The 27,889-nt window shown below is 37.1% G+C and overlaps 1 long non-coding RNA gene across 1 annotated transcript; it reads right to left on the bottom strand.

Moving 5' to 3' along the window:
- Window positions 1-1,643: 1,643 nt before the first annotated feature.
- Window positions 1,644-25,908, bottom strand: LOC309668606. The gene is made up of 3 exons (XR_014268858.1): window positions 25,669-25,908; window positions 20,048-20,110; window positions 1,644-1,667 (listed from the first exon to the last, which is right to left on the bottom strand). It is a non-coding gene; the product is annotated as an uncharacterized lncRNA (long non-coding RNA).
- Between the last annotated feature and the right edge of the window lie 1,981 nt (window positions 25,909-27,889).

Here is a 27,889-nt window from a genome sequence, read left to right as displayed (position 1 = left end):
AGTAAATATCTAATCCCTTCTCATAACTGAGGAGTAAACAACAAAGAAATAGGTAAGAGCAGACTGCCTTCCTCAAAGTAATTCATTCAGCTCACAGCTAGTTTTTGGCTGACATCTTTCTTGACAACATATCAAACTTCAGCAACTGATGCAAGGTAGATGAATAACGCTGGTGGCAGCAGCTAACCCTTTCCATCACTCCTCCACGTAGCCATTTCTATTGTGCTTCACAGAAGATCATAACCAACAGCAAACTACAGAGCAATCCGACTACGTGGGCAGGTTGGATGCAAACAAATTCTTCAGGTGAAGCACCAGGACACAGGTGGACCATTCACCTTCCTTTGTTCTTGACTTTTTTGAGCACTTCTGACCAAGAATCATCGTCTGTGTTTATATTCATACATTAGCTTTAGGGCAGAAACCTGATCCACGACCACAAATTATTTGGTAATAATCCATGCCAATAATTTATTGTTTGTTATTGCTAAGAAGATATCTCCCCTGCTGCTGATCTGGGGAGGAAGGGAGGGGAATTCAGTGCTACTGAAGAGATAAGCTCATTAGCACTAGCATTTCTCAGCCCTATGCTATGGAATGCTTCCTATCACTCCAATCAAGCTTTCTTGAAAGAATACCATCTTTCCCAGATGGTAGAGAAGTTCTGGTGCACTATAATCTGGCTGCGTTTATATTGGAAATCCCTACAAACAATGTGGAAGTGTTTTAACTAAGAAAGAACAATTACAGTTCATCATAGGTCAAAAGGCCACATATTATAAGTGTTCAATATTACTATTCACTTAATCCTTTTCAAATCCAGTAAACATCATTGAAGAAAATGATAAATATTTATGCTGTCAACAGTGAAAGGTCAGATTATTTTTTCTGCTTTTCATCTCTCAATATTAATGCATACTCAAAAGGAATACATTTTATTAAAAAAAAAAAACTCAGCAGAAATTGAAACTTGCAGAGAAATTACTCTACAGATTCCTTCACCAAACTGTATTAAAATAACTATTTTAACCTTTACAGCAACCACCAGCCATCAACAACTTCAGTTACAGTAAGCAAAACGTGTCAAAACATTGTGTATTAATCACTTTCGAAGCTACACATGCTTATGTATCCTAAGTCATCATTACTGAAAATCCTAGCAGTCTCTGTAAACACAAGAAATTCTAGTTTCATTTTCATGTTCATCCACTGAAAATTAGACCTATCAAATTCCATCTTTGGAAAAAGATACCAAGATTTTTGGAAAAAGATACCAAGGTTTACAAAAATCAGCCATGAATGATGTGCACAGCACAGTTAATGAAAAAGATGGTTTGGGAAAATTCTCTCAGGTGAAAAAGAATTCAACAGAGTTAGATGCAAAAGATCAATTCAATGGGAATTATAAGAAGACTCTCATTTTAGCCCATTTTCTGTTCTTAAAAACAGAAGTATTTAACAGCAGATCAAGACCTAAATTATGTAAATGATACCACCACATACCTGAGAACGTTCCCAGATACAGGTTATGAGGATGGAGCAAGAGCAACCAGGCTCAAGTACCCTTCAGCCTCCAGGGTGGGGACTGCAAGGTACAACCAAATGATTTGTGGGTGCCAGGCTATTTCACATACATTCATGTGGAACTTTAACACTTTCCCATTAAACTGAAAAGGTAAAAAAAGAAAAAAAAAGTGAGGCAGAGTACAGATATATTTAGGGATTTTCTCTCTCTTTGGTGCTCAATTCTGAAAAGGTATAAAGATAAACAATATCCAAAGGGCGCTGCATGTATTGGAGGGGAAGAAGGGCACAAGTATGTGGGGCAGTATTTTGGTATGAATAACAATGAGTAGGTCTTCTACCTACAGATTTTAAGCACCAGGTATCAAGAATGGAGATTGTGTTTTTCGGAGAAAAGGGTTATTTGATTTACTCACGTGCAGAAATCCCTCTAAGACCCCCAACAACCACAGCATCTAAAAGCATTGTATTTGCTGATGTGCATAGTCAGGGACATTGACTCCACTGCTCTAAGATTTCAGATTATATGCATAAAAGTTTCTCAAAGCTCAATATATTTGAAAGGCAGCAGAAATACACATAATAGTCCGCTTTATTTGCCATGCATTTACACATAAGTTATAATCAGCACTTTTGTCCCATGTCTGCGACAGGGCACAGAGGAGTTACAAGGACATGGTTGAATGTAACCTAAACCAAAATTTTAGCTAAGTGGATAATGACATGAATACAGAGGTATCTATTGCAAGTAGGAGCTAGTTGGGTATTTTTATCAAAATCAAAAAAAGATAAACTCTGTAGGAGGCGACACGCTGAGAATACACACGTGGTGGATTAAACTGATCAAAGATGTGCTGCTATAAAAAAAACCAAAAATCCTCATGTTCTAGAAGGTGTTCCAGAAAGTTCTTGTGCTGCAGCAGCCATCATGAGCCTACATGAAGAATTTTATACTGATTTTCATTTTCCTGGACTTTTAGCCAGATAAGCAAGCTTCTCTGTGTTTCTCTGTAGAACAGAAAGGCAGCAAGCAACGATATAAGTAACTCTGAAATTACACCCTTAAATTGTTTTCCTTATTGTTACAGAAAATGATCCTGCTGTTTACAGCAGACCTATTTCCTGCAGATGAAGAAAAAGAGGTCATGCACGTGACACAAATATTTTGCACTGGACATCAGTATTCTATACTTACATGACTGTGTTATATCGAAAAGTTACGGAACTAGCTCAGTCCTTAAATAACGCACAACAAGACCACCATAAAGAATTGTAGTTCAAGCAGGACCACAAACCAGGTCCATCATGACATGGAACTTCGAGACAGAATTGTACCTGAGTGTAATTAAGGATTGGAAGTATAATTAAGGTTAATAATTGTGCCCCATTAAATAAGAACTGACAGACAGACAGGCTTTTGCAGCAAGAAAATTGCCTAGCATATGAGCTGGTAGCTTGCAGCTCACTTAGAAGGAACACAGTGGATGTGAGAAGTTAATGAGTCAGAACAGAAAAAGGCAAAATTGCAAAGAAAAACTGCAACAGTTCAAAGCAGGATTGACAGCCGTGACTGCTGCATCTAAGAAGTCTTTTTTAAAGCTTGCAGTATAAGGAAGTAATGCATCAAACTTGTTCACAGAAACTGTTGGTGGCAAGCCAGTTCACTTTTTCTTGGTACACCTCTGCAATTTCCACTTTAGAATTTTAAAGGTGGTTGGTTGGGGTTTCGCTTTTTTAATCTTTCTAACAAGGCTCACATGACATGGACTTTTCATTTCTTTCTCTGTATTCAGATCTAAAGGAAAAACATGAAGACTTGGTCCAGAACTGACTATATATTTAGGAATAACTAGATATACTTACAGAAGGTCATGTGTTCAACAAGAAAAACCAGAATCATGATTTTTGGGAAACAAAGCAGATAAGAAAGCATCACTGAAGCAGCTGTAGTTTGCATTCAAATGTGCACAGTGCATGCACACATTTGTGATAGAAGAATAATGGCCAATTACTACCAATTGCCATTTAATTAAAAATTACAGGGTAATGGGAGGAGTACACAGACATAAAAAATTCTTTGTTGGGTCACTGCACCATTTTCGGCATCAGAATGCAAGGGAAATTCCAACTACAGTTAAATGTACCCAGAGTACTGAACTGCAGCATGTATTTGGAAGAGAAATTACATACTTAATATTGACTAAATCACTGAAAATTAAGATATGATCAATAATAAATTTGATAATAGTACTCTTGCTGTCAACATCAAAAAGAAAACTAAGTCCTATAAACTTAGTGAGGACCTTCAAACCTGCTTTCTGTGCTATAACATCCCTTTTTGAAGTAACATAGGTGTTATAACAGAATTATGGCCTGGAAGATGCAAGGTAACGTCCAAGCAAATGCCTACTTGTTTTAGGAAAGGGGTAGAAAAGACCCTTTCTCCAGGAACTTGCAGCGAACCCACTCTCATTTCCACAACTTCAGGAGATAGAAAAAAATTGAACACACACACACACACATACACTATCAGTTGCAAAGACACCATACTGGTCCTGAAAAGGTAACAGAAGGTAACAGCTACCATTTTCAAGGATATATTCAGCCACACAGTGGGAACATTCCAGGATACTAACAGTTCAAGAGAGGTCTTACTTGTTTTTACAGTGTTGTCTTACAGTCTTTTTTTCATATAGTTTGAGTGAGCTGGTGGCCTTAATCTTCATCAGAGATGCTGAACACAACCACTGTGATAGCAAATGCACAAGCTATCCTGAAAAGAGTGGAAACCTTCCTGAAGCAGTCTACAGTAGCCAATAAAAAGGAGTTTTCTCAATCAGTTATTGGAGCAGAGAGCGCTGCCTACTGTCAGGATTTTAGACCTCTGCTAGGCACCTCCTATTTGCACATATGAACAGAACCCTTCAAACTGATTACGGATTCCAGCAGGGGAAAAAAAAGACCCATGTTGTGCTAGTTGGAATTGCAGTGATTTTAGTCTTCCTTTTTGGACAGCACAGTCTGACACAGATGACTGAAACAGAGGCCTAACTGCTATTACAATTAACATTTGCCTGATGATGATTAACTCCTCCTCCTTTTCTATGTAAACACAGCTGAATTTCTTTTCTGTTTTATGGGAAGGAGTCAGCAGTAAATACTGTGTTCCCAATTCACTGGCTACAAAGAGCGTGGAGGAGGCCGAGCAGACCACAGGCGAGAAATATACCCTTTGCTGTATTAGAAGCAGTACGATTGTTAACGTGTGTCATGCTTATCATCTCCATCCAGGTATCCACAGCTATCCAATGTCCTGGGTCACCACTTACACTTGAGGACTACAGAGCCTGGAACTCAAGGAACACAGATGCGTTCTTGGTTACCTTCTACATTTAAGTTTAATAAAAATACCACCTTATCTCTCCAGCGATTAATTCGGCTGGGTATGCTACTTGACATGAACACTGAATGAATTTTTTGCATGGTTTGTTTGTTTTGTTTTTTTTTTTTTAAGGAAAGTTGCATAAAAGGAGATTTATGTAGCACCATGGTTATTGCTCATGGGATAATACAATGCATGCTGGTAGAACGGTTCACAAATTATGGTATTCCTTTATTGGATTTGGGGGATGATCTTTGATTGAACAACTTTATGAATCTAATGCCATGTAAGCCCTGAATAACAAGTATTGGAAAGTGCAGCCATATATACATATATATAAAGTGTGGCTGGAGTTTCCTCCCAGTGTGGAGGCACAGCAGTGTTGGTTTGGTAGGGAATTTAACATTTTTTGGCTCCAGGGTTAGGGCCACACATTTCATGTTACATCCTCAGGCATGGTTAAATACATCCACTTCTGAGTTTCAGGAAAAGCTTGTTCCTTTTCAGCTGCACTGAAAAGACCTCCTCTTGGCTAAAAATCAGACTAAAGACTCCAGTGTTCCCAATTAAGACAGATTAAGCTCTGCACGTATGAACCGAAGATATACAAAATTAATGCCTGCCATTTAAATCACATATTTCACTATCTGTGTCATCATTTGTGCATAAGTCAGAGAATTTAAGATCGCTAACTCACTAATACAGAATTCACAAAGGTCAATGACATCAGACCAGCAGCATCATATGGTTAATTTAGACTCTCTTGAGATGTGGGTTTGGTTGGTGGAATCCTTGTAAACCAACCTGTTGATTTCTGCATAGCATGTCCATTTTGTGCACAAAGAATATCAAAACCAGGTTTGGTATCAGGATCCTTGGTCACATGAAACTCAAACCTGACTAGAGCAGAATGTAAAAACCATCTCAATAAACAGAAAACAACTGAGAAACATGCCAAGCTGCATCAAGAACCCAGTGTACATGGGGATACCCTCCTTTCAGAACAGACTAATGCACAGCTCTGGAAAACAGCTTTTCAAGGAGAACAGAAAGTCCAAAAACTGTTGAAAGAGACAGACCCTTCATTCTTCCTGCCTCCTTGATTTTTGAAAGTTAAATGTCAGGATTTTCTAATTTTGGCTCATTAATAAAGTGGTAATGAAAGAAAAGAGGTCTTTTATTTGACTTCTAAGAAAACGTTAAGTAAATCTCAAATTGGGCTGACCACCACTCCCTAATGACACTTTACACCAAAACACCTATACAGTCCTTAATGTTATACAACACTCAACAGTATTTCAAGAGCCACGTAGCAACTGGTGAAACTGCTGATGGAGCCTAATGAATTAATCACCTGTTCAAATAATAAATGCAGATGGGAATTGATGTCTATACTAGTGTGAAGATAAACCACAGCTACTCTCCCTTATGAGCACCACAAAAAATTGTGGGAAAAGACCTAATTATCAGGAAACACTCTGACTCCCAAATTAATGTAACAACATCAGTTTATCAGCTGTCTGTAACAGTGGCAACTTACATCTGTATGCTGTAACTGTAAAGTTTATACCTGGAGTTGTCCAGCAAAGTCATTTATTCATTCGGGAATTACTTCCACACCGCTTATGTATCGTCACAGAGGAATACCACTAATATACACACATGAACACTCAGAACAGTTAAACTATGACTGCTCCTTCTTCCTTTTGTTGCACTGTCACTATGCATTTTTGAAATAATATAGAAACTCTAATCACAGGTCCATACCAATGCATCCAAAGTATTTCCTAACATTTCATTTGTCCACCAGGAAACAGTAAAAGGTTTCCTATGAAGAGGTGTTCACGTGCACTGAAGTAAGTGTAAGTGTACTGAGAAGGCCAATGGAATTTATTAGAGAGATGGCAATATTGACATGCAAAGAAAAACATTTGAAAATTATAAATACACAATTTCACTACAGAGGATGAAGAGGTAACACAGATAGCCATTGTGATACAAATAATTACACATAATATTTATATGACTAATTTTTAGAATTATTAAAGAATTACTTTTGAAAAGAAAAATAAATTACAAGGAGTAATAACGAAAACAAGTAAGGAAAAACTGCAGCTGAGCGTCATGAAAACCTACTTGGCAATGAGATCTGCAAGGCAGTACAAACGCATCCCAAGGGAAGTAGTGGAATCTCCATCATTTGGGATATTTAAAACCAAACTGGACAAAATGTTGGAAAATGCTCTGTAGAGAATAGTCCTGAATTTGTAAGGAGACAGACTGGATGACCTAACAGGTCTTTTTCCATCTGTAACGTCCATTACTCTGTAATTGTCTCATGTCTTCAATCCACACATTAAGCCATCCTCACATAGCTCCAGTGCCAAATGGTTTAGTTCCAAAGGTCCCACTCTTTCTTTACTCATCATTTAAGACTAGCAGAGAAAATCCTACTTAGCAATGAAAATGTTCATAGTACGATCAACAACAAGAGAAAGAAATAATTCTGAGGCCGAACCATGTAATTTCTCTCACACCAGCAGTTTTCAAGCTGTGCTAGTGTGTACCATTCATAAAAGGGTACCATTAAGAGAATACGAACAGCTTCAAAATGCTATGCAGCTCACCTCAATGCTTCTGCATTTTAGTATGACTTGCATTTGTGAAATCAGCATTTATTAAATCCTGTTACAAACTACGCACATCTCAAACTGATGAAAAAATAATTCTGTAAAATCTCAACCCAGTTTTCTCAAGCTGCACATTGATGACAGTTTCTTTCACCTACACTAATAATTTAAGCAGTACCTACCTCTGTCTTATCCTCATCACTCAATCTGATTGTAGGCTGTTTACAAGTCTTATTTACATACTGTAGGAAGCAGCAGGGAAGAGGGAGTGCATTCATTATTACAGACTTTTCCCCTAAAGTTCTTTTCTATAGCTTCATAATCCATAGAATTACTTATATTTGGGAAAAAAAAAAAAAAAAAAAAAAAAAAAACAGAAAAAGCATTCTTTGATCAGGGACAGCTATTATGTTTTCATAATGGAGAAACAGCATCAGGTTTCACATTTACAAATGAATGTGTTTCTGAGCATGAGTTTCATAAACTTGGAGAAAGACCTTCAGACATTTCTATCCCACAAAGGAAGATTTAAAGCTTTGAGAAAACAACCAGAGTTGTCAGATCACAGTCACACCTTGCTGAACACCTGTGAGATTCTTGGGTTTGCCTTTTTGTTTAAGCAGAGGTGGTACTTTAAAAGTACGTGTTTAAGGGCCCTGTTATTCCCACGACTGCTCTATTTTATTGTTCATCAAAAGGAACATGCCATACTAAGAACATCTAAAATTTAGAAATTTACTTGTGTTGAACTACAGTTTATTTAATAACAGTTCAAATCCACGGATTTTGAATTCATTGATTTTGATTTCCTAAATATATAGGTTTTACTTTGAAAAGGTTTCAAAATATTGAATCAAGTACTATAAAATTAAGTCACGATTTTATTGTCTCTTTGTAGAGCAGGGAGAATTTTAAAAATAATTGATGCTTTTTACTTTTTATAGTAATGTTAACATGTTTTTTACATTGTTTTCCACTTTGCTTCCTTTTATATTCACAAAGGGAGAATTAACGTGTTAGCACAGGCCAGCTTAGATCCTGTCCTGGTGGAGTGCACAGAAGTTTGCACATGGCACATGTACTTCCAACTTGTTTACATAATGTAATTTACAAATGGATTTATAGCACTGGAAGTTTGTCCATGGCCATGCTTATTCCAAACTAAAAATACCCACACATAGACGTATACATATGCAATAGTTATAAATTTAGCTATAATATAGTATGTACAGCCACAGTCTTTATTGTATTTGGTCTAAATTCCGTATTTTTAAAACAGTGATATTTCCATACATCTCAAGACACTTAGTTTTTGACTGTAAGTACAAATTAAATTTACATACTCCTCTCAAACAACGCAAAGTACAAAAAAAAATTTCTAAACAGTATTGCATATTTAAGTAAATACCTAATTATTCAGTTTAATTGCTTATATAAAAATCATCTGTATCTAGGAGAAATTGATATAAAAAATTTCTACTTCCATTTGAAAGCTTAAAAAATACTTCTTAAAAAAATGTATCAAAAAGATATGAGATGTGTGACAACCGAAAAAATTCAGAATAAAATCTCAGGTTAATATTAAAAAAATTACAGAAGAAGTACAAAATGAGGTTATCCCTACTATCATGTTTGAAATAGAGAAAGAGAAACATTGGATCTCCTAAAATAAATCTTGTGATTGTTCTAAAAGAAAAGCAATATGGGTAGAAAAGCTTTTACAAAAACAAGAAGTTTACTAAACCAAACTGCTATAAAAATACCAAATGAAATAAAACTGAATAAAAACTAAAATCCAAAAAGAACTGACTTAATTTATCTTTTCTATATTACCACCTGTGAAGGGATAAAGAAAGCAAAAATAACTGGGATGTTATATTGTTTTTTAACAGGACTTATTCCTAATTACTGCATACTGTTAATTATGTGCCCCAGGAATCATTCTGAGAAGCATTATGTAATATGACAATGATGGCTTACAAAAGATGAGTAAAACAAAAAAAAATAAAAATTTAACTACTCACAACATATGACAACATATAGCAGAAAGTCTACGGTTCTGCATGCATAAGATTACTTATTGAAAATCATTTATCTTATTTTTAGCATATTAGGAAGAACAACAAATTTCAGCATTTGAAACACAGAAATTATAATAAATAAACTAGCCGTATCTGGGTTTCACACTAAAGAATAAAATTATAATGCTGTATAGTGCCTTATTTTCCACTCTAGATTTTGCTTCATAGAATGAAACACAATCTCTGACAGTATCTCATTGATACAACCTGAATTCCAAGTATAAATCACAGAAATAACGTATCTGTATAAAAAGATGAATATATGTATGTTACCATTATATGTATAAGTCAATTGGTAAATTCAAAATGTATTTAAATTAAATTAAAATTTTAAGCTTGAGTATTCAAACAATTTGTCCTTTGGGGGGGGGGCGACCTAAAAGAAGTTTTTATTTTTGGAATTTTTTTTCAACATTTTTTGCATTTTAAACTCTTCCAGACTTCAGGTTTAAAACAGGCAAACTGTTTATGTGGTGCATTATCTTCCTAAATCCATCACCAACACACCTTCCCCAACATTACAACACATTAGTGGCACAAAGCATAAACAGCTAATAGAAGAAGTGCATTCTGTCACTGTGTATTAAGCAGCACCAAAGGCAAGACCTGGATATCACTAAGTACACCGTAAATTAAGAACAAGCAAAAAAGAAATACCTTTTGACCCCAAAATATGAGTCATTTCACAGGTCTAACTTTAAACTGACCAAGATCCACACACACATGGAAGGCCATTAACTTTCGAGTAGTTTCAGCTGTCCCCATCAGCTGGCAAAGCTATCTCCCACAGCTCTACAAAACTGTCCCAGGGTGGAAACATCAGATGTGCCCAAGAATGATATGCTACTTGTTAACTCAGCTAGACTTCAGGCAACAGAGCATTGGAGCGAAAGAAAACTCTAACAAACAATATGGCACTTGAATAGCATACTCTATCTAGTAATTCATAAGCATGGTAAAATTTGTTTCAGATGAAGAAAAACTCGCCCGTTCATATTTCAGTTACTTTTTAGACTCCTGCTTTTTTAGCTCTTCCTTTTGAAAGTTTTGTTTGAGGAAATTACATTACAATTGAATGTAGAGGTAAGCATTACTATCTTCATATAAACGGATGTAAAGACTGTTTTTTTTTTTTTGAGAAGACAGTTCTGAAAACACCCTTTACCCCATATTTGCATTTGGCTTTAAGCATAGGTATACATGGTTGAGAAGCTGCAGGGCTTGGCTGACTATCAACTCTTGCTGCCTCCAAAAGGAGAAAGCAGTTGTTTGAAAAGATGCTGCTGCTTACAGCTGAGAGCTGCTTCCTCTCCACTGGCTCGAACAGCTGCCTCTAATCTCTACTGCCACTGACTTCCATTTCAGGAGAGTGAAGCGCCTCCGATGGAGGACAGCAACATTTCTCTCTTTCTCAGCATAGAAGGATGAAATAGGATGAAGATGTTCACTGTTCAATGATACCAGTATGAAGCACCAACCACTTTTCCCATCCAACCTCTTTTCCCATCCTTCACATCCTTTGCTGCACTGTGAACTGACATATCAGGTTTCCCATCCTTCAGTAAGGTGGTCACCTTTGTATCCCTGCCCACAGGAAACAAGGCAAAGGTTTTACTACACCATGTGAATGCCCTAATAAAAGCAGACATGCTCAGACTGTAAATGTGTGATGAAGCAAGTGCCTTCTTTCCATCTGTAGCCCAGATACTCTGCTTACTTATTAGAGAAGGACATACTAAAGGGGATGAAGAGATGCTGAAGTGGTCAGCTTAGAATTTACAATCAACCCTTTTCTCTCTAAAAAGATAAAAGGTATGGTTAACTATACTGGTAGGCTATACATCTAGCAACTGCACACAAGTCAAAACATGAGAGGCAGAGTCATAAGAACAAATGTTAGAATCACAGAATAGTTTGGGCTGGAAGGGACCTTTAAAGGTCATCTAGTCCAACACCCCTGCAATAATCAGGGACATCTTCAACTAGAACAGGTTGCTCAAATCTCCATCCAACCTGACCTTGAAATGTTCCTGGGGATGGGGCATCTACCATCTCTCTGGGCAACCTGTGCCAGTATGTCACCACCCTCATTGTAAAAAATTTCTTCCTTAGTCTGAATCTACCTTCTTTTAGTTTAAAACCATTACCTTTTGTCCTATTGCAACAGGCCCTACTAAAAAGTCTGTCCTCATTTTTCTTATAAGCCCCCTTTAAGTACTGAAAGGCCACAATAAGGTCTCCCTGGAGCGTTCTCTTCTCCAGGCTGAACAACCCCAACTCTCTCAGCCTGTCTTCATAGGGCATGTGTTCCTTCCCTCTGATCATCTTTGTGGCCCTCCTCTGAACCTGCTCCTCTGGACCAGCACAGGTCCATATCTTTCCTGTGCTGAGGACCCCAGAGCAGGACGCAGTACTCCAGGTGGGGTCTCACCACAGCAGAGTAGAGGGGCAGAATCACCTCCCTCGACCAGCTGGCCACACTGCTTTTGACGCAGCCCAGGATACAGTTGGCTTTCTGGGCTGTGAGCGCTCACTGTTGGCTCATGTCCAGCTTTTCATCCACCAATACCCCCAAGTCTGGGAGGGCTGCTCTCAATCCCTTCATCCTGAAGCCTGTATTGATACCGGGTGTTGCCCCAACCCAGGTGCAAGACCCTGCACTTGGCCTTGTTGAACCTCATGAGGTTCACATGGGCCCATATCTCAAGCCTGTCCATATCCCTCTGGATGGCATCCCGTCCCTCAGGCCTGTCAACTGCACCACTCAGCTTGGTGTTGTCTGCTTCATTTTTAGCTGGTTGCTCTTTTTTGTTGACTTGACCAGCAGTAATTACAGTGAATTTGTCTGTCAGAGACAACATAGGCACAAAGGCTACTATATGAGACAGATGAACAAAATCCGTCAAGAAACTAATGAACTCTAGTTAAAAGCAAGAATTCCCTAGCAAAATATTAATACAGCTGCTCCAAAAGAAATCAAAATGCACTATACATTTAATTGGTATTTCTTCCTTGCACAAACAGGAGAAATTCCTCAAAAATAAAATCCTTCTAAGAGAGCCAACTGCAACTCTAAGGGCACACTGAGGCCATGCAATGCAGTGTTAATGTCAGAGACAATGGAACTAGCAGTAAATTAGCTAATGTATTTACATGGCATGTTAAAATACTCTACAGAAACACTAGTTTCAGTCTTAATAACGGAATAACTTTATTAGTAGCACACTGTACATAGGCTAATTACTTCTGCATTGCAAGGTGCAGATATACTTTTAAAATCCCCTCCTACCTCCTATTTTCAATGGGAACATATTCCTCCCACTAGCTAACTGAGCACCATACCTATGGCACATCATTCTGAGTAGATATCTAATGACTGACAGGTCTTCTGTCACAGTATCATTCATGTTCAGGTCTACTGTGTTCTTCCTTTACCTTCCTTGCTAATCCAGTATTTTGCTCTTTCTCACATGGGTAAGAGCTCAAATTGCAGATTTATAGAATCTAAAGCTATGAAAAACGTTATGATCATCTATGCTGACCTCCTGAATAACGCAGACAACAGAATTATATGATTCCAAATTAAATCTATAAACTCCTGCTAAAGCAACACTTTATTGTACTAAATGACCTCCAATTCCAATTTAAAAGACTTCAGGCTCTAAAGAGCCCATCATATTCCTATACCATTTGTTCCACTGGTTAAGTACCCTCACTATAAAATTAAATCTTATCTAAATCTGCCTAACTTCACCTACCATGCATTGATCTGCTTAGTCTTCTACCAGACACAAGAGCCTACTATCAGAATTCTCCTCTAGATTTCTCTAAGTTTTAATTAACTCTTTCCCTAAACTTCTTTCATTGAATCTAGTTTCTCTGTCATGGTGGGCTGAGGAAGATAATATTAATCTAATTTAGCAAGTATTTTGGAGAATCAGTAAACCAAAAGCCTATGCAGAAATATATGGGCAAAAAAAGTCATTGAACACAGGAGTAGAAAGATAGAATAACAACCAACCATAAAGCTGAAAAAAAAAAATAGTACAAATAAATTTATGTTATAGCAAGGCAGTAGTAGTGATCTTACATTAGTTATCTAGTCTGCTTTCAAAAACATATCATAGGACTGAGCAACTTTATCATTTGATTCTTTCAGAATATTCAGCTGTTTGAAGCCAAACTCTATTTAGATCACTTATACAGAACTGAAATAGTCTTATTTGCACATGAATTGAAAATAAAAGAAAAAATAAGCCTGTAACATTAAAAAGGGGATCACCTTGTTCAAAAGTCTGGCATTTACTATGAGTTAAAACACTCATTTGTTCCTCATCTTTCAACATTATTTCATCACATTTTTTTTCCTAATTGTCATAATAAGCATACCCATGTAAGTTAATACGTATTGAAATAAAAACAGCTAAACAGAATCAAAATGTTTAAAATGTAGCCCCAAGGAACTGCTGTGGAAAAGGGCAAGCTTTCTTACTTTTATTAGAAGTTTAGACTGAACTACAGGTTAAAGGTTCTGTAACATACTAACAACATGGTTTCCTCTAGGATATAGCTTTTGGAAGCTTACCAAGACAAATTTTAACTCCTTGTACAATTCTAACCCTGTTTGCTATACAAACTTCTTTGCCTCATTCAACTCCTTTCATAAACTCATGACTGCCACAAAGACTGGAAGAAGTGAAATTATTTTTCTAACTCAAAGGGAAAATATAATATTTATCATTTTCTACAGCTCCATCCTTTTCCCCATGTGAGCAGAATTTTTTCTCCTTTCCCAAACACCAACACAGTTTAAAGTAAATAATGAAAAATTATTATACGAGTATTTTAAAAATCGAGGTTTTATACAACATGGGATTCTATAAATTTTCTACAAGTGAGCTAAAACAGCATCATGTTTGACCAAACCGGATTTCAAATGAAACTGATAATTATACAGTTATGCTTGAAGATTAAATCACTGAAAAAAATGCTGAAACCTTATGACAATCAACAGAAAGAAATACTTTCAACAAAGCACGGAACCAGGATTTTTTTTTTCCAGAACAAGAAGAAACATCCTATTAGGATAAAAACATAAAAGCAAAGTGACCTAACCAATTGTTACCAATGTAAAAATGAGACACACTGTTCAGAGAGAGCGAGGACATTTTCTGAAGTGTTACATTAGTCAGAATAAAGTAGGCCATTTGAGAGAAGTCTGAATGAATAGAAAGCTGGAATTTTAACAAGAAAATTCACATGTTGACCAGATCCTCATATTCCTAGGGACTATGAACCAAATGTAAGTCTAAAACTTAATTTTTATTTTTTTTTTACCCAACAAGTACAGTTAATTGCTTAATTAGGAATTATAACAGCTGTACTGTGAGACAGAAAAACCACTAATTAAAAATATAAGAGAGACAGGACCTCAAATGCAATTTCTCTGCTGGTCTTTCCTATCTGATACCACTCTAAAAGAAACGCTCTTATTAGATGCCTATATAAGACTAAAATTCACTGAAAAAAAATTTTCCTTCATAGTAAGCATCTCATTCATTCCCCTAATAATAATGCAAATACCTTGCCTTTTACCAAAAAAAAAAAAGCTGAGGAAAAGTCAGTGCCCTCCTTTTTTTTCCCACAGTTTTATATGGAAACAAGAGGTACACGTTATGTTATCTGTCCATTCATCTTGTTTTACCTAGCTGTAAATGAGCATATTTTATAGGCTTTAAGTAGCAGGAGCTGCAGTGGTGACCTATACGGGACAAGATCATAAACTGCCATGTGCCAGTCAAAACTGGCTCCAGCCTGTCCCAAATGAGATAAAAAGGGTGGAAAAAAACTTCAGTCTACCAGTGGAGCCCACAGTATCCCTGCTTAAACATATTAAAGACAGACAGAGGCAGATGTGAAGGGCTGGAGACACATTTCATGAGGACAGGGCACTCCAAGCCAAAAGGCATTAGGGACACCTCTGAGGGACTGTGACTGTGGGCAAACCACAGCAAGACACAGACACCCCTAAGGGACTGTGGTTTACAGGTGATCCACACAGGAACCATTGACACAGATTAACAGACAGAAACCATCACACAGACCAACTCAACCTCCTGGCTGCCCATCACCATACCAGAGGTGTTTGCATGGACTGAGGATGGCAAAATTTATGGCAAAATCAGTGCAGTCGGACTGGGTCAAGGTGACACACGTGTTTATGTGTGTATCTAATTGCTTGTCATTTTCGTTTTCTCAACACTCAAAAACAGTGATCAGAGATTCCTGTTGGTTTGCAATAAATTATCGCAAGCAAAATTCCCCAACTGTAGATTGTCTCAGTGACCATATTACCTCAAATTTTAGTCCAGGGACCGAGCTCTACCAAATTTGAGAATGACTGAGCTCCCAAAGATATTACAGCTGTTGTGGTACTCAGTAAATGGTGAGGGCCAAGCGATACAAAGGTGGGAATAATCTCTATTAATTCCCTGACTGATGGCAAACCAGGGAGACTTTAGAAATTATTCACTTTGACAACAACCAGCAGGACATTCAGCACATGCATTTTGTGCGCTAAGCACAAATAAGGCACAGCACATGATGCCTTTTGCCCAGCTAACAGAAGTGAAAGGAAGCTGAAGGTACTACAAGCATATATTTTCAAAAGGACATGAGAAAGATGTGGAAAACTGTAGTGGGATTCAAAGGGTATTAGAGGACTGAATGTATAAACACATACATTGCTGGGTCCTGCATTTGGGTCACAACCCCACGCAGCACTACAGGCTTGGGGAACAGTGGCTGGAAAACTGCCCTGCAGAAAAGGATCTGTGGGTGTTGGTCAACAGCTGGCTGAATAGGAACCAGCAGTGTGCCCAGGTGGCCAAGAAGGCCAGAAGCATCCTGGCTTGTATCAGGAATAGTGTGGCCAGCAGGATTAGGGAAGTGATCATCCCCCTGTACTCAGCACTAGTGAGGTGACACCTTGAATACTGCATTCAGTTTTGGACCCCTCACTACAAGAACGAGACATGGAGGTGCTGGACCGTGTCCAAAAAAGGGCAATGAAACTGGTGAGGGTTGTGGAGAACAAGTCTTATGAGGAGCAGCTGAGGGAAATGGAGTTTAGTCTAGAGAAAAGGTGGCTGAGGGAAGACGTTATGGCTGTCTACACCAACCTGAAAGGAGGTTGTAGTGAGGTGGGGGTCAGTCTCTCCTCCCAAGCAACAGGCAATAGGACAAGAGTAAATGGCCTCCAGTAGCGCCAGGGGAGGTTTAGCATGGGTATTAGGAAAAATTTCTTCACTGAAAGGGTGGTCAAGCATTGGAACAGGCTGCCCATGGAAGTGGTTCAGTTGCTGACCCCGGAGGTGTTTAACAGATGTGTAGATGTGGTGCTGAGGGACATGGTTTAGTAGTGGACTTGGCAGTGCTAGGTTAATGGCTGGACTTGATTGATGATCCTAAAGGTCTCTTCCAACCAAAACAATTATGTGATTCTATAAGGGGTACCACTTTAGAAAGCCCTAGGGAGATCCAGAGGTAGTACTAAAAGATGCCAAAGAAAGAGCAATGTAGCAAAAAGTTCGATTTTACAGTGGCGGAATGTAGGGGACAGATGATTAAAAAAAAAAAAAAATCTAAGAAAAAATACTTTGTTACTTCTTACTGAACAAAGTATTGCAATACTCTAACAACAGATCATTAACATGGAAAATGAGAGATCCTGGTTATCTTCTCAATGTGAAGACGTACACTTTAATTCCATGGTGCTCTAGCCACCAAGGATGGGCGGAGAATAGGCCACTCACTACTGCAGCTGTAGGTAGTCAGGAATGCAAGACACCTGGGACCAAGTATGTCACTATGAGAAGTTTGCCTTCAGATCTTTCTTCCCAAGAATGCTCACTTTCCCTGCAAGATCCACTCCTACCCTTTCAGATTTCATTGTAAAATGACAGAAAAAATATCTTTTATGCCAATTTTGGCAGCTTCCTTCATCACTTACTTTTTAATTATTTTTTTCTAATAATTTTGATATTACTTCTCATTCTGCCCTTCCTATTGGCAAGATGGTCCCTGTAAGACTGTGCTACATTTTTAACTTTTGGGGGGGGGGGAGTATTTTACCAGAATATTTTAACAAACTAATTAGTATGAACTTGAAAGCTATTAACTTACTGAAAAAGCTATTAACATATTTTCATTACACTATCTTGCAAATTAAGTATTATCTATGAGATTCTAGAATCAGGTCTTTATTCTGAGAGAAAATGTCTCTGCTAAGGAGACTTTTTTTTTTTTAAATTAGAAAAATAAGGTAACTTGACAAATGTGTATATGTTTCCCTCACACATATTTATAAGCGGTGTTCCTTGTACAGCAAATGTTCACAGGTATTAGAGTTTGCCGCCTTCTAAAACCTAGTATTTCAGCTTCCCAAGTGACAAATCCTTACTTTTTGGCTGGCGTGTCTTTATGTTTGTCCCACACGGCACTTTTCATTTTTGTTAAGCCAGGAAAAGAATTACACGTATGGATGTCAAGAAAAATGTTGCATCCACTTCAAAAATGAAGTACATAGGAAATGCTTTGTCATTATTGAAAGTGAAGAAACATTTTGCTTAAAAGTGTAAACCTCATCACAATTTAACACAAAGGTCTGAAATAAGGCATATGGTATCAACTATCTCAATACTGTGCTTTCACGAACCCTGCAGAAATTCTCCCACCTTTGGCCAAGCTGTGAATCTCTGAAAATTATATTTTGCATATGCTCAGCAGAAAGTTTATTCCAAAAGCAAGTCTCTTAAAAAAAAGAAAAAATATCCCTATTGAATATTCTCCAAGCTGGAGATGAAGGAGCTAATCCAGCCCTTTGTCGTTCCTCTGTTCCAAGCTGTTACAATGCCAAAGACAAGAATAGACAGCAAGGGAACATTTCCTTCTGTGCCTTTTGTTCCTTCACTAATTGAGCACTGAGAGTTCACAGATGAGAGAAGCATAAAAGAGGGAAGAAAGACCAAAGACAATTAGGTAGATTAGACAGACAACTGCTACTGGAACAATGATACAAAAGGTCAAAAAAAAAAAAAAAAATAAAACCAGCAGAGGGGGAGAAACTAAGATGAGAGTTTTAGACCTGTATTTGCTCATGAAGGACAATGAGCAAAGTCAGGACAGAGAAAGTAAGGTGAGGACATGGGTTAAGCAAGATGAGAAAAGATGCCAGGGAAAGAAAAGCTGTGTTAAACAAGAGGGACACAGACAGATGTGGTCAGCTGAGAGGAGGTAGAGTACAATTCTGTACCTATATAATACATCCTGCTAAAAACTAGAACTCAGCCTGAGTCTGCAATCTCAACAGTCCTCAGTGATCAGCAAAGCACATGCTTTAACAACCTCTAGAAGTTGGCCCATACACAGATGATTATTGTTAGTACTCTCTCAAATTAAGTAGCAGTTGTTTGCATTATCACAATGAACTATGTGAAGATCAATATAATTCCAGATAATGGAATTTTTATTTTTAGTTTGCTTCACTTAAAAACTTAGCAGTTTATATTGATAAAACTACAATTTTTCTGAGTGATTGTTTTCTAACTGGATAATATTATTTCCCAAATTACTTTTATCCCTTCCTTCACATCATAAATCACTGCTGGAGAAGCACTGGTATTATATCTAAAACTGACAAAGAGTTGAGCTGACACCACCAGTAACAGGGTAAATATTTTTTAAAGCTCTTTTTAGTACTTTGCAGGAAATATCACCAACACTGTCCCAAGCTAATAAATAACCCTGTTGTTGGATAAAAAATTTCTTGAATTTGTCCTTCCACAGAAAAAAAAAGTCTTACTGAATAAACCTGAGATACCATGATCCCTCTGATCGTACATTATGAGGTGAAAAAAATAATCTATAATTCCCTTACCAAATACAGTCATTTAAGAAAACCATCCTTCACAGTAAGCCAATTAAAAAAAATTGTAAAAGCAATCTTTGTATCTATCATGTTTTCCTAGTCTAGATAATCAGATAGATAAGAGGGAGACATGTTTTGATGAATATGGCCCCATTTTATTAATTATTTTTTTTATATTATTTTTCATCGGGTGGGTCATAAAAGAGCATGCCTCCTTCCTTAGTTGCATGCAACACTAAACTGAAGTTTATAGAGTTTAGATTTTAATGTTGATCTTTGCATTATCAAACATAATGTAGACACACTGTAGTGCCCCTGCACTCATGAAAACCTACACAAAGTAGGATATACCTGTATTTTGACAACCAAGTTAGTGTCCACAGTGCTGCAAAGGGTCAAAGAATGCCAAGAATTTAAAGTGTAAATCTAAAAATAAGAAGGATACTACTAAAAGATGGTCCTCCCCAAAGAAAACAAGAGACCCAAAAAAGAAAAACCTTACCTTCTTTATCTCTAGCTATTGTTCTGAAGAACAATCTGAAATCTCGTATCAGAGAAATGTTGACTGCAAAGGACAGGAAGAAAATTTGTTGCATTAATAGGAACCATTTTAAACAGATACTTTTCAGATTAAAACTGCATTTTATAGTGACGCAAAGAACTGCAAAGCTGAAAAGAGGGATTATAAAACAGAAAGGGTACTATTCAGTTTAAGAAATATTTCTATTGCTCTCCAAGGAGATTTATTTCATCCACCATATAGCACGTGTCAAGAGTTATGCTGATCCTTCACTGGGAGCTAAGTACCCAATAGTTTTTACATTACCATGCACCACAATAGCAATCCTTGACATTGGTTATAAGTGTCAGACAGAGCCTTCATTAATTGTCATCATCTTTAAGACATAAAAGAAACCCTCTCCTTGAATGTTATTACACAAAAAGTGTACATGTTATCTATATACAGCAAGTGCAAAAATGTTTTGTACTGTAATAATAATAATTTAGAATATATGGGATAGAAAGTGTTGTATTGTTAAACTGTCAGTCAAACCCCTTGTTATACAAGGATAGAACATCACATCCATCTATAACAGCCTTTTCTGTCAGTCAAATGTGTTGTTCTATACAAATCTAACATCAATTTGATTTTTAAATTGGCAGAGGCTGTAAAACATTATTCTGATATGATGCCAATGTGATCTAAGTTGCTGTTGGTATCGGAATACAACACAGGATTCCTCTCAAATCCAGTTCTCCTGCTTTTAGGCATCTGCATAACATAGATGATTTTGAATATGTAAGTACATGAACAGTGAAATGAAATTTCTTTCATTACATTGCAAAGAATATATTTGGTGACAATCTCCTCCAATTTGAAATAAACCATAATTTGACAAGTCTGTACCTGGGTGATGAAATCATCATTAACATGTACCCTACAAAACCCAACAAATACTCCTGTTTATCCATCACGTACCTTCACTCAGAATCAGATTAGTCCCTTTATCCCAGCTATGAGCAATTGTGGCCTATGAAAATTGAGTTAAAGAGCACGGAATTCCTACAGCATTTTTCTGTGACATTAGCCACAGAATGGACTGAACGGGACAAACTATTGCCTCATAAGAGCATTCAGAGTTGGACTCTGTTTCTTGTTCCACTGCAAAACGGAACACAAATAAAAAGGACAGAAAAAGTTTAGATTTTATTATAAAAATAAATAGAAAAGAAAAAGTCAAGACAAGCTCTGGCACTTTTTAGACTATTCCCATGCACACCTTGACATCTGCAATTTTTGGACTAACGTACTAATTTTTCCACCTGGGTTCAACACAAGCTGCAGAAAGCATATAAAATCAGTCTCTTCATAGACCACTAACAAATTTAACCACCTATTTTCTTCCATTTTTGAAGTGTGCGAGTAGAGATAATGAAAAGTACAGGTTACCAAAAGCAACGTTAGGTTTTCGTGTCATAGTATTTTGCTTTCTTAATTTCATATAGGAATCATTAAATCTAGAGTGATTTATTAGCATCCTTACAATCGTTTGGGAATACGCAACATAGCAGATCTTTTTTACAGATATAATCAGTGACTTTTAATATACTTGGCATACGCAACAACTTTATGGAATACTACCTAATGAATTACAAGATTCCAAAATCCTCAAGAGCTCTGGGGGCAAGTTCAAACAAATTGCTACTGAGATGATATCACCAATCTCTTTTCCACTTGGGGCAAGTTCAAACGAACTGCTACTGAGATGGTATCACCAATCTGTTTTCCACTTGCACTGTTTCAGTAACACCTACAGTCAAAAGTCAATCAATGCCTAAATTATCCCATTTTTCAGATCACTAAAGCTTACAACTGTTAGCAAAGGCACAGGACTATGAAACAGAGAGGCTAAAACGCAAGGTCATGTTTTAGTTTACCAACCCAGCCACCGTTTTACAGAACTGAGGTAAACAGCTGGCTACAGTAAACTCCAGTGAATCAGAATTAGAACTAAATTATGTACAGAACTACTCATCAGTAGATTTCAAAATCAGGATATAACTCAAAAAAATCCCAATACCTTGCTTTTGCTCTCAGCTTCAACACCTTAACTTTCCAGTAAACCACTTAATATTTCTGTTAGTCAAAATTTAACTATTATATCTCAAAAAATCTTATCAGGTCTAACTAGTTCATTCATGTTAAAACTATTAATATTTAATATAAAAGCAATTTGTAAGGCAACCAAGTGTTTACACATAAAAAATAAACATAGGTAATTAAGTAAATATTGCAGTAAATATTAATTGCATTAGGTAGTATGTCAAATGAGGATAAAACATAGGCAGCTTGCATATTGGTACTGTGTATAATCTTTCCATTTTGAGAAAACTGTAGTTTACTCATCACAGTGCATTGTATATTTTCAATTGTTCAGCCTTATACCATTCCACACAGCCAATCATGTTATTCTGACTGCTTCTGTTTATATGCTTTTTAATTTAAGATAAGAATAAAAACTACTCAATCTCAACTACCATTTTAAATATTTAGCAGCTTTCCAGCATCTGAAGACAGCCTACAAGAAGGCTGGAGAGGGACTTCTTATAAGGGCATGGAGGACAACAAGGGGCAATAGCTTCAAACTGGAAGAGGGTAGATTTAGAACAGATATTAGGAAAAAAAAATATTCACTATGAGGGTGGTGAGGCACTGGAACAAATTGCCCAGGGAAGTCTTGGGGGCCCCATCCCTGGATGTGTTCAAGGCCAGGCTGGATGGGGGTTTGAGCAACCTGGTCTAGTGGGAGGTGTCTTTGCCCATGGCAGGGGTGGTGGAACGAGATAATCTTTAAGGTCCCTTCCAACCTAAACCGATTCTATGATATTTGTACTGGTACTTGAAAGCTGGTCTACAATGAAAAAGTCTTGACAAGGTAACCACACAAATTACTGAATCATGGAATGGTTGAGGTTGGGATGGTGTCCTGGTTCTGGCAGGGATGGGGTTAATTTCCCCAAGAAGCCAGCAGGGGAGGCAGGTATTCCATACCACATGACCCATGCCCAGCTATAATAGGAGCTAGCCGGGGAGGGGAGAGTCAGTCGCCACTCGGGGGCGGGCTGCCGCGGTGAGGGTCTGCTCGGTGCACTGCGGTACTGTAATCGTGTCCTTATACTCCTTTATTGGTGTTATTGTTTTTCTTTCTTCTTCCCTTTTGCTGTTCTGTTAAATTACACTATTTTAACCCACGAGTTTTGCCTTTTTCTGCCGATTTTTCCCACAGCTGTGGGAGTTGAGTGAGCGGCTGCGTGGTTCTTTGATGTTGGGTGAGACCAAACCACAACAGATGGAATTTTGGAGGTCATCTTGTCCAGCCCCCCACTCAAAGAAGGTTGTTAAGAACTGTGTCCATTTGAGTTTTAACTGTCTCCAGGGATGAAGACTCCACAACCCATCTGGGCAACCTGTTCCAGTATTCAATCACCCTTAAAATACAGGGGACAGAACAAATCACTCACGCTCAGTCAACCATTATACTGTCAAAAATAATATAAGCATAGTTATGCTGAAAAAAGAAAAAAAAATCTAAATCCTTTTGAAGGATGTTGCTTATTCTGCTTAGAAAACTGGTCTACAAATAATAGCAAAAATAGAATTTTTTTTTTTCCCAGTAGAAGCTTCCTTCATGAGATGGCAAGTGCTTGACATTGTAAAAATACACAACACACAACCTCTGTTTCTAGGAGTTTACGGTATCCTATCAAAGCAAAATTTAGGACAAAAAAACTCAAGTACATAGAAGCACACCTAAAAACTTGGAAATAAAAAGTATGCAGTTTGCCAGGGCTACAAAATAGACATGTTCCTTCCTTTTTATAGATAATTATGCATATAAAAATTGAAATGAGCTAATTTTTGTTTTAATTTTCAGCTTTCTTTAACAATGTTCTACATAGCCTTAATATAACTGATAAGAATAACTATTTCTTCTTTAGAAGGAAAGAATAATGGAGAAATATTCACAAATTACTAAAAAAACAAGGAAATCTATGTTTGAAAATCATATGAGGAAGAAAATTTTGATCAAACTATAACATATATTTTATACATTGGAGCCAAATGTAAGGAAGTATATTTAAAAAACTATTCACAAGATTTTTCCAGGTATTTTAAATTAGAGTACTAAAGACATTACCATCACAGTCTCAGTGGAAATGTGCTGCTTTCTATTAGGCTAAGAATCATATAAGGGCAAAATAAAATAATTTAAAAACAAAACACAGAAAAGATGCATGATCTTTCTGTTACTTCACAAATAACAAAATTGAATCACAAAACTGAGTTTATATAATACCCGAATCTGACAAAAGAAATGGAAAAAAAAAAAAAAACAAAACACAACCAACCAACTTTAAATGTGGAGGTTACCACATAAAACTTTATTTTCCTCCAGAATGTAAATATTAAGATTCATTCTTTCCCCAAATTTATATCTTCAAAGAAGATATAAATCATGGCTGATTTTCAAACTTATGAAAATAGTCATAGAATACAGCACAAGAATTTTCACAGTGACAGTCAAATTGTAACCATTATTTTAATTGATAAAAATGTCTAATGTCTATACAATATAAATTTGTCTACTGTACAATCTCTTCCACCAAAATCATACCAAAGATTTTTCAATACAGGTGCACTGCTTTACACATCATAAACTATGGAACAGAATCAGTTCTCTCAACAGATCTGCATCTCCACCACAGCTTCTGCTGGCTGTATCAGGTAGATCCTATGATTTTTTCCCCCCCCTCCTGTGCTGTCAAGATTATGCCAGCAGAATACATTTGGATGTACCAATCTTAAAATTTCAAAGTGTAGAACAGATATTAATTTATGTCTACAACACTAAGAAGCAAGCAGGTATTTTACATACCAGGAAATCAAAGAAAGGTGAAGTGCTTTGTCTAAAGGCACTTGGAAGAAATGAGTAACAAAGCCATAATTAAAATTCATCATCAAGCTTCATGTTAATCCTCTAGACCTAACTGCCTTTTTCAAAGTGCATGATTTGGAACATCAAAAATAAGAATCAATTCAGTCCCTTTTCTCAATACATACTTTAATGATAAAATAAAACACCACATTCAGCTTCTTCCTCTGTATTGGCACAAACAATCATCTTTCTTAGCAATCAAGTTCATTAAATCATTTTGGATTAAAAAAAAAAATAAAAGGAAGCCAAGTCACAGTTAAAATTTAAATTCCACATTTGATTTTGCCTCTACTTCTGTGTACTGAGGGACTCACAGGAAAACACGCATACGTGCCAGGTATGCTAGTATACCAACTTACACTAGACTGATTTAATTAGTTTGCTTTCAATGCAAAGGTGCAGCACCTCAGCAATTATGAGATCGTTAATACAACAGTGCATAACAGCACCTTTAGAGATCTTGTCTAACCTCTAGGCACACATATAACTCCCATTAAGGCTAATGGGAGTCACATGTGTGCATCCAAGGGAGAAGAGACCCATTAAAACTGATACAACATATCCATTAATCTTCAGGTCACTCTTAAGGTCAAACATTATAAAAATGTTTATGAACAGTACTTACTAGGTATGCACAGTGGCTACTTTGGTTTTAGGACAGACCTGTGAGCAGCTAAGGCCATGGAAAATGTCTGCTTTTAAAGCATCACCACGTTTCAAGTACCAGCACAGAAATTTGAGAGTGCTTTTCTGTAGTCAGAGAGGACATTTTTCTATCATCTCCTGAAAGAATTAGAAGGATAGAAATGACAGGGAAGGTTAGACACGAATGAAAACCTTTGACAAAGGTATGCTCTAGCTTTTCATTTTTCTTCCATCCCCCACTCTTTCTTCATATTTCAGTCCCTTAGTTGTGGTTTTCTGCTTGAGGAAGAACATTAACTCCAGTGACTAAATTCCTAATCTGTGCAGTCTGCTACAAAGACACTACAAATAAGATTTTGATTATTGAATAACCAGCAAACCACAACAATTCAAGCACCGCTTACAGGGAGGAGGGGGTGTTGAAAGTTTTTCAAAGAGAAAGGTAACCTTAGTGTGCTACCCATTTCATTCTACATATCTGAAAACCCTTTTTCACCACTGTAGTATAGCTTAAACAAGCATGCTCTTTTCCATCTTAGGAAAAGCTAAGGCTATCCAGTCTGTAAAACCAATCTGATCACCAATGAATTTGCTATCTTTGTCCACACTGAGTTCTGGAGGAGGGAGATTTCTCAACAGCATGAGGGCCAGATGATCTCCATATGAACAGAGCAGAAGGAACAGCAGGAGGAAATGCAAGTGTCAGATGAGCACAGAAATAAGCACAAACTTCAGATGTGAACAACCCCTATTTGTTTACTGTCTCTTTCGAGAATTGGAATGAATGAGGACAGGTGGCTTCATCAAGAGTTACTCATTAACTATTCTGAAACTCACCTTCCAGAACTTGTGTCAAAACTCTTATTCTGCATGTAAGACTTGTTCAGCACTCCCCAATTACACTTCCTGTTACAGGGTCTCTAAGTATTCCAAGCGTTGACAATTTAGCATTGCAAGCTTTTGCTCAGAGACCTCATGTGACAGACATAGATGGTCAGCTGCACCTGGAGTATCAGGTCAAAGCACAGGTAAGAGGCTGGAAAACAACTTCTCGCATATAAAGCATGGTGCCCAGGGACAGTCACAATACTACTAGCCCCATCAAGAAATAGCACATTGCTTCAGTCTTGAGTTGCAGGTCCTCTACTGCCTTTCTCTGGTATGCCCGTGTCACACAGGGTCTCACTTCACAAGATTTTTAAATGCTGATACAGCTCTTTACAGTGCCCTCCACAAGAAAGTGGTCTTTCTTTGTTTCTAAATAAAATATGCAATGATCAATAAATGATAATAGATTAATTCCATGATTCAATTAATTACTCCTTAGCAGAAATAAATGATTGCATGGTTTTGCTTCAAAAACAAAGCAAAAATAGCCCCAAATACCTTGATGTATATGGTGGACTATCTAAACATTTTGGGGGGATTGTTTTTCCTTCATCAGCAGTCATAAGCTTTCCACTACAATGTCCTTCTGTGAAACAAAAGAGCTTTCCTAGCTCAAAAGACAGTTACCTCATTTTGCTTAAAATGCAGTTTTCATATGAAAAGATCTAATTCCCATTTTGTGAAATCAGCCATGCGTATTAGCCTTATTCACTTCAAACAGTTCTTCTGAAAGAGGAATTCCTCATTTTTAACAAAGTTAGGTATCTGTTTTGAAGATGCCATTGTGAAAAATGACATGTAAATATCCAACAAAACTGTTCTTTAAAGATCATAATATTTATAAAGGGCTGTGTCTTGTTTTGTGACCCCACAAATAGTCCAGAGTGCTACCTAATTTCTTAGCTGTAAGTTAGAAAAAGATGGTATACAATCCAGCAATATGTACCCATGGAATCCCTCCATGGCCTCCTTAGCACAGATAACCTCAGCTAGGCATCTGAAGAACTGGGACCCTTAACATCACCCATGAATCCGTATTTATGAATACACCAAAATTAAGTATAGTTACTTTTTGGCAATAAATAAATCACTATTTGAGTATCTTTTAATTTTTTATGTTCAATAAGCAATGTAAAGTCCTCTCAACCTGTTCATACAGTCACATTTTCGAGCATCCCCTTTAATTTGCTTTCTAGAACCATAATGGCCAACTTTCCCATGCACTTTTCCTCACCTAAGCGAGTAATACTTCAAGTAATACCTTCCGAGTCACGTAAAACACTTTCAGACCCGTGAGGGAGGGCTTGGCTGTC

This window comes from Vanellus vanellus (assembly GCF_965231255.1).
Source record: "Vanellus vanellus genome assembly, chromosome: 2".
NCBI classification, from domain to species: Eukaryota; Metazoa; Chordata; class Aves; order Charadriiformes; family Charadriidae; genus Vanellus; species Vanellus vanellus.
Note: the sequence above shows the minus strand (reverse complement) of the source record. Positions and strands in the feature narration are given on the sequence as shown.